At 34.5% G+C, this 13254-nt stretch overlaps 1 pseudogene; it reads left to right on the forward strand.

The window, feature by feature from the left end:
- Window positions 1–13035, forward strand: part of LOC100437276 (UDP-glucuronosyltransferase 2A3-like) — a 30916-nt pseudogene extending 17881 nt beyond the window's left edge.
- Window positions 13036–13254: the final 219 nt, after the last annotated feature.

Here is a 13254-nt window from a genome sequence, read left to right on the forward strand (position 1 = left end):
AAGTGTGTCATCTGCAAACAGGGACAATTTGACTTCCTCTTTTACTAATTGAATACCCTTTATTTCTTTCTCTTGCCTGATTGCCCTGGCCAGAAATTCCAGAACTGTGTTGAGTAGGAGTGGTGAGAGAGGGCATCCTCGTCTTGTGCTGGTTTTCAAAGGGAATGCTTGCAGTTTTTGCCCATTCATTATGATATTGGCTATGGGTTTGTCATAAATAGCTCTTATTATTTTGAGATATGTTCCTTCAATACCTAGTTTATTGAGAGGTTTTAGCATGAACAGGTGTTTAATTTTGTTGAAGGCCTTTTCTGCATCTATTGAAATAATTATGTGGTCTTTATCCTTGGTTTTGTTTATGTGATGGATTACATTTATTGATTTGTGGATGTTGAACCAGCCTTGCATCCCAGGGATGAAGCCAACTTGATCATGGTAGATAAGCTTTTTGATCTGCTGCTGGATTTGGTTTGCCAGTATTTTACTGAGGATTTTGCAGTGAAATTCATCAAGGATATTGGTCTAAAATTCTCTTTTTTTGTTGTGTCTCTGCCAGCCCTTGTTAACAGGATGATGCTGGCTTCATAAAATGAGTTAGGGAGGACTCCCTCTTTTTCTATTGATTGGAATAGTATCAGAAGGAATGGTACTAACTCCTCTTTGTAACTCTGGTAGAATTCGGCTGTGAATCTGTCTGGTCCTGGACTTTTTTTGGTTGGTAGGCTATTAATTATTGCCTCAATTTCAGAGGCTGTTATTGTTCTATTCAGAGATTCAAATTTTCATGGTTTAGTCTTGGGAGGGTGTATGTGTCCAGGAATTTATCCATTTCTTCTAGATTCTCTAGTGTATTTGTGTAGAGATGTTTACAGTATTCTCTGATGGTAGTTTGCATTTCTGTATTATCAGTGGTGATATACTTTTTATCATTTTTATTGCATCTATTTGATTCTTCTCTATTTTCTTCTTTATTAATCTTGCTAGTGGTCTATCAATTTTGTTGATCTTTTCAAAAAACCAGCTCCTGCATTCACTGATTTTTTTAAGTTTTTTTGTGTCTCTATCTCCTTCAGTTCTTCTCTGATGTTAGTTATTTCTTGCCTTCTGCTAGCTTTTGAATTTGTGTGTTCTTGCTTCTCTAGTTCTTTTAATTGTGATGACAGGGTGTCTATTTTAGATCTTTCCTGCTTTCTCTTGTGGGAATTTAGTACTATAAATTTCCCTCTACACTCTCCTTTAAATGTGTCCCAGAGACTCTGCTACCTTGTGTCTTTGTTCTCATTGGTTTCAAAGAACATTTTTATTTCTGCCTTCTTTTTGTTATTTATCCAGTAGTCATTCAGGTGCAGCTTGTTCAGTATTCATGTAGTTGTGCAGTTGAGTGAGTTTCTTTATCCTGAGTTCTAATTTGATTGCACTGTTGTCTGAGAGACAGTTTGTTGTGATTTCTGTTCTCTCACATTTGATGAGGAGTGCTTTACTTCCAATTATGTGGTCAATTTTGGAATAAGTGTGATGTGGTGCTGAGAAGAAGGTATATTCTGTTTGTTTGGGGTGGAGAGTTTAGTAAATGTCTATTAGGTCCACTTGTTGCAGAGCTGAGTTCAAGTCCTGGATATCCTTGTTAACCTTCTGTCTCATTGATCTGTCTAATATTGACATTGGGGTGTTAAAGTCTCCCATTAGTATTGTGTGGGGGTCTATGTCTCTCTGTAGATCTCTAAAGACTTGCTTTATGAATCTGGGTGCTCCACCCCGGCTTCATTTTGCTTTCCATTTGCTTGGTAGATATCATCCTCCATCCCTTTATTTTGAGCCTATGTGTGTCTCTGCATGTGAGATGGGTTTCTGTAATACAACACACTGATGGGTCTTGACTCTTTATCCAATTTGCCAGTGTGTGTCTCTTAATAGGGTCATTTAGTCCATTTACATCAAAGGTTAATATTGTTATGTGTGAATTTGATCCTGTCATTATGATGTTAGCTAGTTATTTTGCCCATTAATTGAGGCAGCTTCTTCATAGCATTGATGATCTTTACAACTTGGCATGTTTTTGCAGTGGCTGGTACTGGTTTTACCTTTCCATGTTTTTGCAGTGGCTGGTACTGGTTTTTCCTTTCCATGTTTAGCACTTCCTTCAAGAGCTCTTGTAAGGCAGACCTGGTGGTGACAAAATCTCTCAGCATTTGCTTGTCTGTAGAGGATTTTATTTTTCCTTCACTTAGCAAGCTTAGTTTGTTTGAACATGAGATTCTGGTTGAAAATTCTTTAAGAATGTTGACTATTGGCACCCAGTATCTTCTGGTTTGTAGGGCTCCTGCTGAGAAATCAGCTGTTAGTCTGATGGGCTTCCCTCTGTGGGTAACCTGACCTTTCTCTCTGGCTGCCCCTAGCATTTTTTTCCATCATTTCAACTTTGGTGAATCTGTTAATTATGTGTGTTGGGTTGCTCTTCTCTTCGTGTTGTTCTCTGTATTTCCTGAATTTAAATGTTGGCCTGCCTTGCTAGGTTGGGGAAATTCTCCTGGGTAATATTCTGAAAAGTGTTTTCCAACTTGGTTCTATTCTTGGTTCAATCACTTTCACGTACACCAATCAACCATAGATTTGGTCTTTTCACATAGTCCCATATTTCTTGGAGGCTTTGTTAATTTCTTTTTACTCTTTTTTCTCTAAACTTGTCTTTTCACTTTATTTTATTAATTTGATCTTCAATCACTGGTATCCTTTCTTCCACTTGATCGAATCAATTATTGAAGCTTGTGCATTTATCACGAAGTTCTCATGCCATGGTTTTCATCTCCATCAAGTAATTTAAGGTCTTCTCTACACTGTTTATTCTAGTTAGCCATTTGTGTAATCTTTTTTCATGGTTTTTAGCTTTCTTGCGATGGGTTAGACGATGCTCCTTTAGCTCGGAGAAGTTTGTTATTACTGACCTTCTGAAGCCTACTTCTGTCAACTCGTCAAAGTCATTCTCTGTCCAGTTTGTTCTGTTGCTGGTGAGCAGCTGCAATCCTTTGGAGGAGATGAGGCACTCTGATTTTTACAACTTTCAGCTTTTCTGCTCTGGTTTCTCCTCATCTTTGTGGTTTTACCTACCTTTGGTCTTTGATGTTGGTGACCTACAGATGGGGTTTTGGTGTGGATTTCCTTTTTTGTTGATGTTGATGCTATTCCTTCCTGTTTGTTAGTTTTTCTTCTAACAGTCAGGTCCCTCAGCTGCAGGTGTGTTGGAGTTTGCTGGAGGTCCACTCCAGACCCTGTTTGCCTGGGTATCCCTAGTGGAAACTGCAGAACAGCAAATATTGCAGAACAGCAAATATGGCTGTCTGATCCTTCCTCTGGAGGCTTCGTCCCAGAGGAGCACCCACCTTTATGAAGTGTCTGTTGGCCCCTACTGGGAGGTTACTTCCAGTTAGGCTACATGGGGGTCAGTGACCCACTTGAAGAGCAGTCTGTCCATTCTTAGAACTCAAACCCCATGCAGAGAGAACCACTGCCCTCTCCAGAGCTGTCAGGCAGGGATATTTAAGTCTCAGAAGTTTCCACTGCCTTTTGTTCAGCTGTGCCCTGCCCATAGAGGTGGAGTCTATAGAGGCAGTAAGCCTTGCTGAGTTGCAGTGGGCTCAACTCAGTTCGAGATTCCTGGAGTCTTTGTTTACCTACTCAAGCCTCAGCAATGGCAGGCACCCCTCCCCTTGCCAGGCTGCTGCCTTGCAGGTTGATCTCAGACTGTTGCACTAGCCATGAACAAGGCTCCAAGGGTGTGGGACCCTCTGAGCCAGGCACAGGAGAGGATTTCCTGGTCTGATGGTTGCTAAGACATGGGTGAAGTGCACTAGTTGTGCTGGAGTGTCCTATTTTTCCAGGTATAGTCTATCATGGTTTCTCTTGGCTAGGAAAGGGAAATCCCCCAACCCCTTGCACTTCCTGGCTGAGGCAATGCCCTGCCCTGCTTCAGCTCACCTTCCTTGGGTTGCACCCACTGCCCAACTAGTCCTAATGAGATGAACCACGTACCTCAGTTGGAAATGCAGAAATCACCCATCTTCTGTGTCGATCACAGTGGGAGCTGCAGACCGGTGCTGTTCCTATTCGGCCATCTTGGAATGGAAGCCCTCTATGTGACATAGTTTGAAGTCAGGTCACTTGATGCCTCCAGTTTTGTTATTTTTGGTCGAGGTTGCTTTGGCTTTGGTCTTTTGCAGTTCTGTCTAAAAAAAAAAACCAAAACTTTCTCCTTTTCTGTTTAGAATGTCATGGTATTATGATAAAAATTGTTAAGAATCTGCAGTTTCCTTTGGGTTCTATGTACATTTTAATGATACAAATTCTTCCAATTCATGAACATGACATATCTTGCTAAATATTTGTGTCTTCTTAAATTTCTTTCATCCTTGTTTTATAATTTTCATTGTAGATATTTTATACCTCCTTGCTGAAACATATTATTGGGGGGTTTATTCTGTAGCTACATTAAATAAAATTGTTTTTCTAATTTTTTGCAGATAGCTATTTGCATACAGAATAATTCCCAATTTTTGTATGATGATTTTGTATTCAAAAAGTTTACTGAATTTTTTTTACCAATCATAAGTGTTGTTTTCATAGAGTCTTTAGGTTTATCTCTATATAAGGTCATGTCATCTGCAAAGAGGAACTATTTGATTTCTTCCTTTCCAATTTGTAGCCCTTCATTTCTTTCTCTTGGTTAGTTACTCTGGCAAGACGTTCCAGTATTAGATTGGGTAAGAGTGGTGAAAGTGTGCTTCTTTGTCTTGTTACAGATCTTAGGAAAAAAAAACCTTTCTACTTTTCCCTGCTCAGTAGGATGGTAGCTGTGTGTTTATCATGTATGGGCTTCATCGTTCTACGTATGTTTTTGTTATACACTTAATATGTTGAGAATTTTTATCCTAAAGAAATATTGAATTTTATTATAGGCCTTTTTTCTATTATCTATGAATCTATCTACCTATCTATCCATCTATCTCTCTATCTATCTATCTATCTATCTATCTACCACCTTTCTATCTACCTATACATTTTTTGTCTTTCATTCTGTTATGGGGTGCATTGCATATATTGACTTGCACATGTTGAACCATCCTGGCATCCCTGGGATAAATTCCAGTTGATCATATTGAATAATCTTTTTATCATGCTGTTGGATTTGGTTGGCTAGTAGTTTGTTGATGACATTTGCGTCTTTATTCATCAGGTATATTGGCCAATATATCTATCTATACATATATATATGTATATACACACACACACATATATATATACACATACATATACATATATATACACACATACATATACATATATATATACACATATATATGTATATATACCCAAATGGGGTATATATATATATACCCCATTTCTGTTTAGAATGTCATGGTATTCTGATGGAGATTGTTAAGAATCTGCAGTTTCCTTTGGAGTCTATGTACATTTTAATAATACAAATTCTTCCAATTCATGAACTTGAACATATCTTTCTAAGTATTTGTGTTTGCTTAAATTTCTTTCATCCTTGTTTTATAATTTTCATTGTTGATATCTGTAGCCCTATATTGGCCAATATAGGCATATATATATATATATATATATATATATCTGTAGTCTCCTTATCTGGTGTGGGATCAGGGTAATGCTAGCCTCACAAGATGATACTGAAGTACTTTTGCCTTTTTGATGGTTTGGAAGAGTGAGAAAAATTGACATTAATTATTCTTTAAATTTGGCTGAGTTTCATAATGAAGACATTATCTTACTGGCTTTTTTAGTGACACTTTACTACTGCTTTAAGCTTCTTCCTCATTATTTATCTCTCCATGTTTTTATTTATTCATAATCCAGTCTTATTTTACTGTATGTGTCCAGTAATTTATTTTCCTTGATTTTTCCATTTGTTCGCATATACTTGTCCTTAGTAGCCTCTTATAGTCCTTTTTATTTCCAGTGTCAATTTTTTTCTTCTTTTTTTTAAGAACTTTTGAAGTTTTACAGATGAAGTCTCACTTTGTCACCCATGCTTGAGTGCAGTGACCGTACTATAGCTCACTGAAGCCCAAACTCCTGGGTTTAAGCAATCTCTCTACCTCAAACTTCCTAAGCAGCTGAGACAGGTGTACACCACTAAGCTTGGCTAATTTATTTCACATTTTGTAGAGATGGATTCTTACTAAGCTCATCTCAAACTTTGAGTCTCAAGTGATTCTTCAGCTTCTGTCTCCAAAAATGCTGGGATTATAGGTATGAGCCCCTGTGCCTGATTTGCTTTATCTCTTTGTAAGCTCCCATTTTATTTGAATCTTTTCTGGTTTGTTTTGTTTCGTTTTCAGTTAGTCTAGCTAAATCTTTGTCAATTTTATCTCTTCAAACAGCTAACTCAATATTTTGTTAATTTTCTATATAGTATTTTATTTCTATTTCATTTATTTCTTCTCCAATCATTGTTAAATATCTTTTTTCTTAATAATTTTGAGTTTTCTTGTTCTTGTTTTTCATTGAGGTGCTATCATAAATTGTTTATTTGAAATCTTTCTACTTTTTTGTAGACTTTCCTCTTAGAACTCATTTTGCTGTTTCCAACTGGTTTTGCTGTATTGTGCTGCCACTTTTGTCTCAAGAAAATGTTTAAATTTACTTTTAAATTTCTTCATGTACTCAATGATCATTCATGAACATATTGTTTAACTTCCACATAGTTGTATAATTTATAATGTTGTTCTGTTATTGATTTTGTCTTTTTTCACTGTAGTTATAAAGATATATGAGATGATTTGAATCTTTTAAAATGTGGTAAGATTTTTTTTTTGTAATCTGACAGAAAAAGTTCTGTGTGTGGTTGAGAAGAATGTGTATTCTGCAGTTGTTGAATGACATTTTCTGTAAATGTATGTTAGATTTATTTTACGTAGAGTGCAGTTTAACTCCTATATTTCTTTGTTGATTTTCTTTCTGGATTATCTCTTTATTGCTGTAATTAGGGTTTTTAGATAGTCTACTACTTTTGTACTACAGCTGATCTCATCCTTTAAGTCTATTAATATTTGCTGTATATTTGCCTTGCCATGAGAGACACACATATTTACAATTGTTATATTATGCTGCAATATTAAGTCTTTTATCATTATATAATGGCTTTCTTTGTCTTTTTAAAATCATCATTGACTTAAAGTCTATTTAATCTGATATAATAATAGCTATTGCTGCTTTTTTTTAATTTTTATTTTTCTTCCCCACTGGAATGGAATACCTTTTTTTAATTTGTTTACTGTTAGTTTATGCATATTTTTATTCATATAAAAATTTTCTTATATGAAGAATATAGTTGGGTATTTTTATTTTATCCATTTAGCCATTTCTATATATGTTAAGTAAAGAATTTAATCCATTTACATTTAAGAATATTATTAACCAATAAAGATTCAATACTGCCATTTTTAAAATTTTTTCTCTGGTTGTATTTAGATCCTTTTGTCCTTTTCTCCCTTCTCTTACTGTGCTCCCTTGAGATCAAGTAACTTTCTCTAGTAGTATGTTTTAATTCCATTTAGGTATTTTTAGTGTATCTATTATAGATTTTTGCTTTGTGGTTACCAAGTGGCTATGGAACCACCTGATAGTTATAAGATGTTATTTTACATAAATGACCACTTAATTCCAAAGAAAAAAAAAACTAAACTCTGTATTTTCACACTATTTCCCTGACATTTGGACTTTTTCATGTCTCAATTTATATCTTTCTATGTGGTCTATCCCTTAATCAATTATTGTAGTTGTTACCTTTATTAGTTTTCCTTTGTAGTCTTTATACTAAATATCAATTAGAGCATTAGATAATTCTGAATTTGTCTATATATTTACATTTACCAGAGACTTTTTATATTTTTATTTGTTACATGTTAGTGTCCTTTTCCTTTAGAGTGAAAAATACCCTTTGCATTTCTTCTAAGACAGGTTTGGTGTCGGTGAATTCTCTTATTTTTTATATGTCTTGAAAAGTCTTTATCTCTTCCTCATATATGAAGAAGTGCATTGATGAGTACAGTATTCTTGGATTAAAGGTTTTTCAAATTTTTGTTTACTTTAGCATTTTGACTATATTATCCCACTCTCTTCTTTTCTGCAAGGTTTTGTGTTTGTTTGTTTGTTTTTTCTGGGAAATTCACTGAAAACAGTTTGGAAACACTATTGAATGTGTTATGTTTGTTTTGTTTTTCTCTGTCTCCTGCTGCTTTCAGTATTGTTTTTATTCTTTGATTTTTGGTAATTTGATTATAATGTACCTTTGAGAACTACTTTCTGTGTTGAATTTGTTGGCTGATATCTAAGCTAACTGTTTCCAATTATTATTGTCTTTCTCCAAATTTGAAAAATGTTGAGTCTTTATCATCTTGAGTATGTTTTCTAGGCCTTTGTTTTCTATCTCATATCCTTTAGAAATTTATATTATGTGAAGGTATTTCCCTTTATAGTGTCATATAATTTCTGTGGCTGCCACTATTTCTTTTTTCTTTTTATTCCTCTGATTCAGTAATTACATGTTTTCTTTCTTTGAGCTTGCTGACTCTGTCCTGTTTGATCAAGTCTGCTGTTGAAGATTTCTAATGAAGTTTCAGTTTGGCAATTTTACCCTGCATTTCAAGGATTTCATTTTTTATTATTCTGATTTCATTCTCAAATGTCTAATATTGTGTCTGCATTATTTTCCAAGTTTCTTTTGTTTTTTTGTTTATAGTTTATGTGATTCTTCAACTTTCCAAAGAGACTTATTGTGATTTTTTTTCAAATATTTAAGAATCTTCAATTCTTCTGATGCATTATCGAACACTGGTTTCTTTTGGAGATGTCATATTTCCCTGTTTTATTTTTTTCACAATACTTGCTGTTTACATTGATGCCTGCATATTTAAGAAGATAGCCACCTGATTCAGCTTTTATGGCATTATGCAGTGGTATTAAACTTTACTGCCTAATACCAGAACTGATTCACTGCCCTGAGGATTCTTTCTGTTCTGAGGAGGGCTTATAGTTGATAGCAGAACCTAAATAGTACACTAGAAATAAATCTCTTCCATGCTATTGTTTTCCTGTCTGGGGAAGACTTATCATGACCATAAAAAGATAATGCTGCACCAGAACTTAAACCCAAACCTGTAGTAATTTCTGTGTTGGAGAAGGCTTAAGAAACAGCTGGAACTTAGTTACTGATCTGATAGTTGTTTCTGGGTCAGAGAAAGGCTCTATATGATCACCTGGGATACTTGTAAAATCTGACCAAAGATTCTAGCTTTCCCTTGGATTGTACCTTATGTACTATTGTAGTGCTGGCTAGGCCCCTATCAGTGTTAGTTCCCTGCTGATAGGACCGCAAGGCATCTGCCAAGATCTGTATGCCATTTGCCGTGATTAGTGCTTCCACTCTTTGCTTCCAATTCAACCCAGGTGGTTCATCCCTTCTGATGCTCCTAACACTTTCTGTGGGATGGAACAAAGAAGGCTTCTCACAGTGATTCACACACTCATATGGAGATTGAATGTCCACCTGCAATTATTTTCTTCCACTTGTGTAATTGCAGGTACAGGGAAGTTTTATGTGAGTGGTGTTATTTTGGTTGGAGAATGGGGTGATGCAGCACAAATGAACTTTCTTCCTTCTGGTAATGGATTTTTAAATTTCCATTAACTCATAAGATTTTCCACTTTTCTCCTGAGTGCTGGTGCATTCAGAGTGGTATTTTTATATTTGAATTGTTGCTAGTTGTACTTTTAAGAGGGATTGATGCTGGAGGTCTTCTATTCCACCATCTTACTGATGTCATTCCTCATATAATATTTTTATATGTTAGTAAACTCTTTTGTTTTTAGGATTTTGTGTCTACATGACACAGACATGAAAAGAGATGTATTTTTGTCACTGAAACTTTTTGTATACTGTTTGATTGTGTGCCTTTTCTAGTAATGAATGATTATGTATTTAAGCCATATGTTTTGTACAGACTTTCTTACAGACTAGATGGTTCTGTGTGTCAGAACCTAGGGACAGAATCCAACTACACATTAATAATTTCTCAACTCTTTATTTTAGAAGTGTAAGTAACCTGTACTTTAATTTTTGTTATATTACACCTCTGTAATGCAGATAAATTTTATCTTCATGAAATGGAAAATTTTATCAAGAGTTCAGTGGAAGATGGTATTGCATTGTTTTCTCTGGTGTCACTGTTTCAAAATGTTATAGAAGAAAGACTAATATCATTGCTTAAGCCCTTGCCCAGATCCCACAGAATGTCAGTAAAACCTCTAATCCTGATAAGCAGATATTCACATAATGAGAAAGTATGGCTTTTGCCTACTGAGTCTTGCTGTTACTGGAAACAACACTCTTGATTGTGGTTTGTTTATAATAAAATAGAAATAATAAATTAAGCCCCTACATCTTATTTTAGAATTTGAAATCTAAAGGCATGTGCCAACTATTCCAAAATAACTTCTGACATATATTATTTCCAAGGACCAGAAAAAAGAAAACTGATTAAAAAAAAGATGAAGAATCATCTCAAGAATATCCTTCTCATATTTGAATGCATAAAACTATATTCATGGTACTTTTGCATAGACATAAAAGCTGAGATTAATGTAATATTTCTTTGTAATTAGAGTTTTCAAGAGTTAAATGTCAATTGCAATTATATTATAGTAACTTAATTATTTATATAATGTAATTATTTATAATACTCAACTCATTTTAACTTGTTACTACTGTAATTCTAGAATTTCACACTTTAAATAGTGCATATATAAACTATCCAAAAGATATTTTATTTTCTATTTAGCTAAAATACATCAAACTCAATAGACGCAAGTATACTAATTAGGAATGTGAAATCTTGTAATTTTAATTATGAAATTATCTGATAAGTAGTTTGAAAAATCTATGCCATCATTAACTTTCAAATGTATGAAATTTTTTATAAGTGTCCCACAAATAGTAATTATGGAAAAAAAGGTACAATCCCAAAGAATATTTATCATTGAATAATGGAACATAAGTAACTCTCTAGCTTATTCTTCTTCAATAAAACACTTAAATATAAGAAAACAGAAGTCAGAAAGGAAACAGAGAAGAAAACACAACCGATTATCCAAAACAAACACAAAATTGAAAGCAAATTTTATCTGTGGGGAACAGTAAATTTGATGGTAGAACTAGAATAGTTCCATGATTTAAAATGACACAGGGATCATGTACTTATAAAATTTTTAATTCTTATTAGAAAATTGAGTAGCCAGTGCTGAATTACTTTTTAATTATTCACTAATATTCTCATTCTCAGATATTTTTATTTGATAGTAAAATAATAATTGTATACTTAATAGGCAACTAGTACACATTATCTGAAAAGACTTTTGTAAAAAGTCCTACTGTATCTTTTAGTGTTTACACAGTACGTCTACATATCCCTGTCTCAACCATCACCCGAAGTAAAATGAGTTGATAATTTATAACTACATCTACATCCTTAGAATGTTAATATCCTGTGATTCAATCTGTGAAATACATGTGTTTCTTCTGTAAGTGTTATGGAGGTACAAAGGAAAAAAAAATCCACATTAGGAACCAATACTCAGCTGTATGATTGGATACCTCGGAATGATCTTCTTGGTAAGCCTATGAGAAAGTAATAATATGAATTAGGTGAGGAAAAATGAATAACTGTTAAACAGTGAGCAAATTCAGCAAATATTTAAAACTTTATTTTTCTTACACTTTTGAAGCAGATATAATTAAAGGATTCACTAAAATTGTATAGACTCACACATTCTATTGTTAAGGCGAGAGTGACAGGAAATGCAGAAGGAATTAATACCTCTTTTTTCTGAAGATAGAAATGATCTTACTAACAATGCTCCATGTGCTCTCCTTTTAAAAAAAAATGCTGTATGCTTCAGTGAGTTATCTCATAATTCCCATCTTTAGTCCTGAAATTACTTTAAAAATTCATAACAAAATATTTCACCATTTCTCATTCAATTTGCATACCAGGTCACCTCAAACCAAAGCTTTTATCACTCATGGTGGAATGAATGGGATCTATGAAGCCATTCACCATGACGTCCCTATGGTGGGAGTTCCCATATTTGGTGATCAGCTTGATAACATAGCTCACAGGAATGCCAAAGGAGCAGCTGTAGAAATAAACTTCAAATCTATGACAAGTGAAGATTTACTCAGGGCTTTGAGAACAGCCGTTAACAATTCCTCGTAAGTACTACTGATCGTTAAGAATGACCTAACATTGATTACATTATACATTACGCCAGGAAATGTTAAATATCATCCTGGTAGACCTTTAAAGGGATTTTTCCCTGCAATATTAAGGCAGTCATCACCTTGGTATTGGAATAGTCCTGGAAATTATAGTTCATAGTGTGTCAATCTTCATGGAAATATTAGGTTTAAGTTAACAACTGGCTTACTAAGCTTTTATTCACCTCTTTGTTTTGCCCCATTTTGTTAAGAATATACTCTTTTTCAGTCTCCCCAGTATATCTGTTTAATGCTGTGCAATTAATGATGTTCATGTCACAACCAGCATCAATCTTTTACTCAACAAGTTTCTGGCTTGCATAATATATACTACAGTTTATCCACCTGTCTTTTATGAAAACAAAACTACAACTATCTAATTTCTATGTGTGTTTTTGCCTTCTAGTTATAAGGAGGATGCTATGAGATTATCAAGAATTCACCATGATCAATCCGTAAAGCCCCTGGATCAAGCAGTCTTCTGGATCGAGTTTGTCACGTGCCACAAAGAAGCCAAGCACCTGCGATCAGCTGCCCACTACCTCACCTGGTTCCAGCACTACTCTATAGATGTGATTGGGTTCCTACTTGCCTAGGAGGCAACTGCTACATTCTTGGTCACAAGATGTTGTTTATTTTCCTGTCAAAAATTTAATAAAACTAGAAATATAGAAAAGAGGGAATATATCTTTCCAAATTAAGGGAAGATGTGATGGGGTAATCCTGTTAATTCCAGCCACAAAGAATTAAGTGAAAGCATGTTACCTTCCTATTTTCATATTATCTATGCCAATATTTTATCTTAGCTATGTAGTCTAGAATTCCACGATCATGAAATTTTGAGTATATCTCATTCTTTTCTTGTATTTTCCTAGGTGTCCTTACTCTCTTCTCTCACTTTGTGACACAAGGACCGGAAT

This window comes from Pongo abelii, chromosome 3 (assembly GCF_028885655.2).
Source record: "Pongo abelii isolate AG06213 chromosome 3, NHGRI_mPonAbe1-v2.0_pri, whole genome shotgun sequence".
NCBI lineage: Eukaryota > Metazoa > Chordata > Mammalia > Primates > Hominidae > Pongo > Pongo abelii.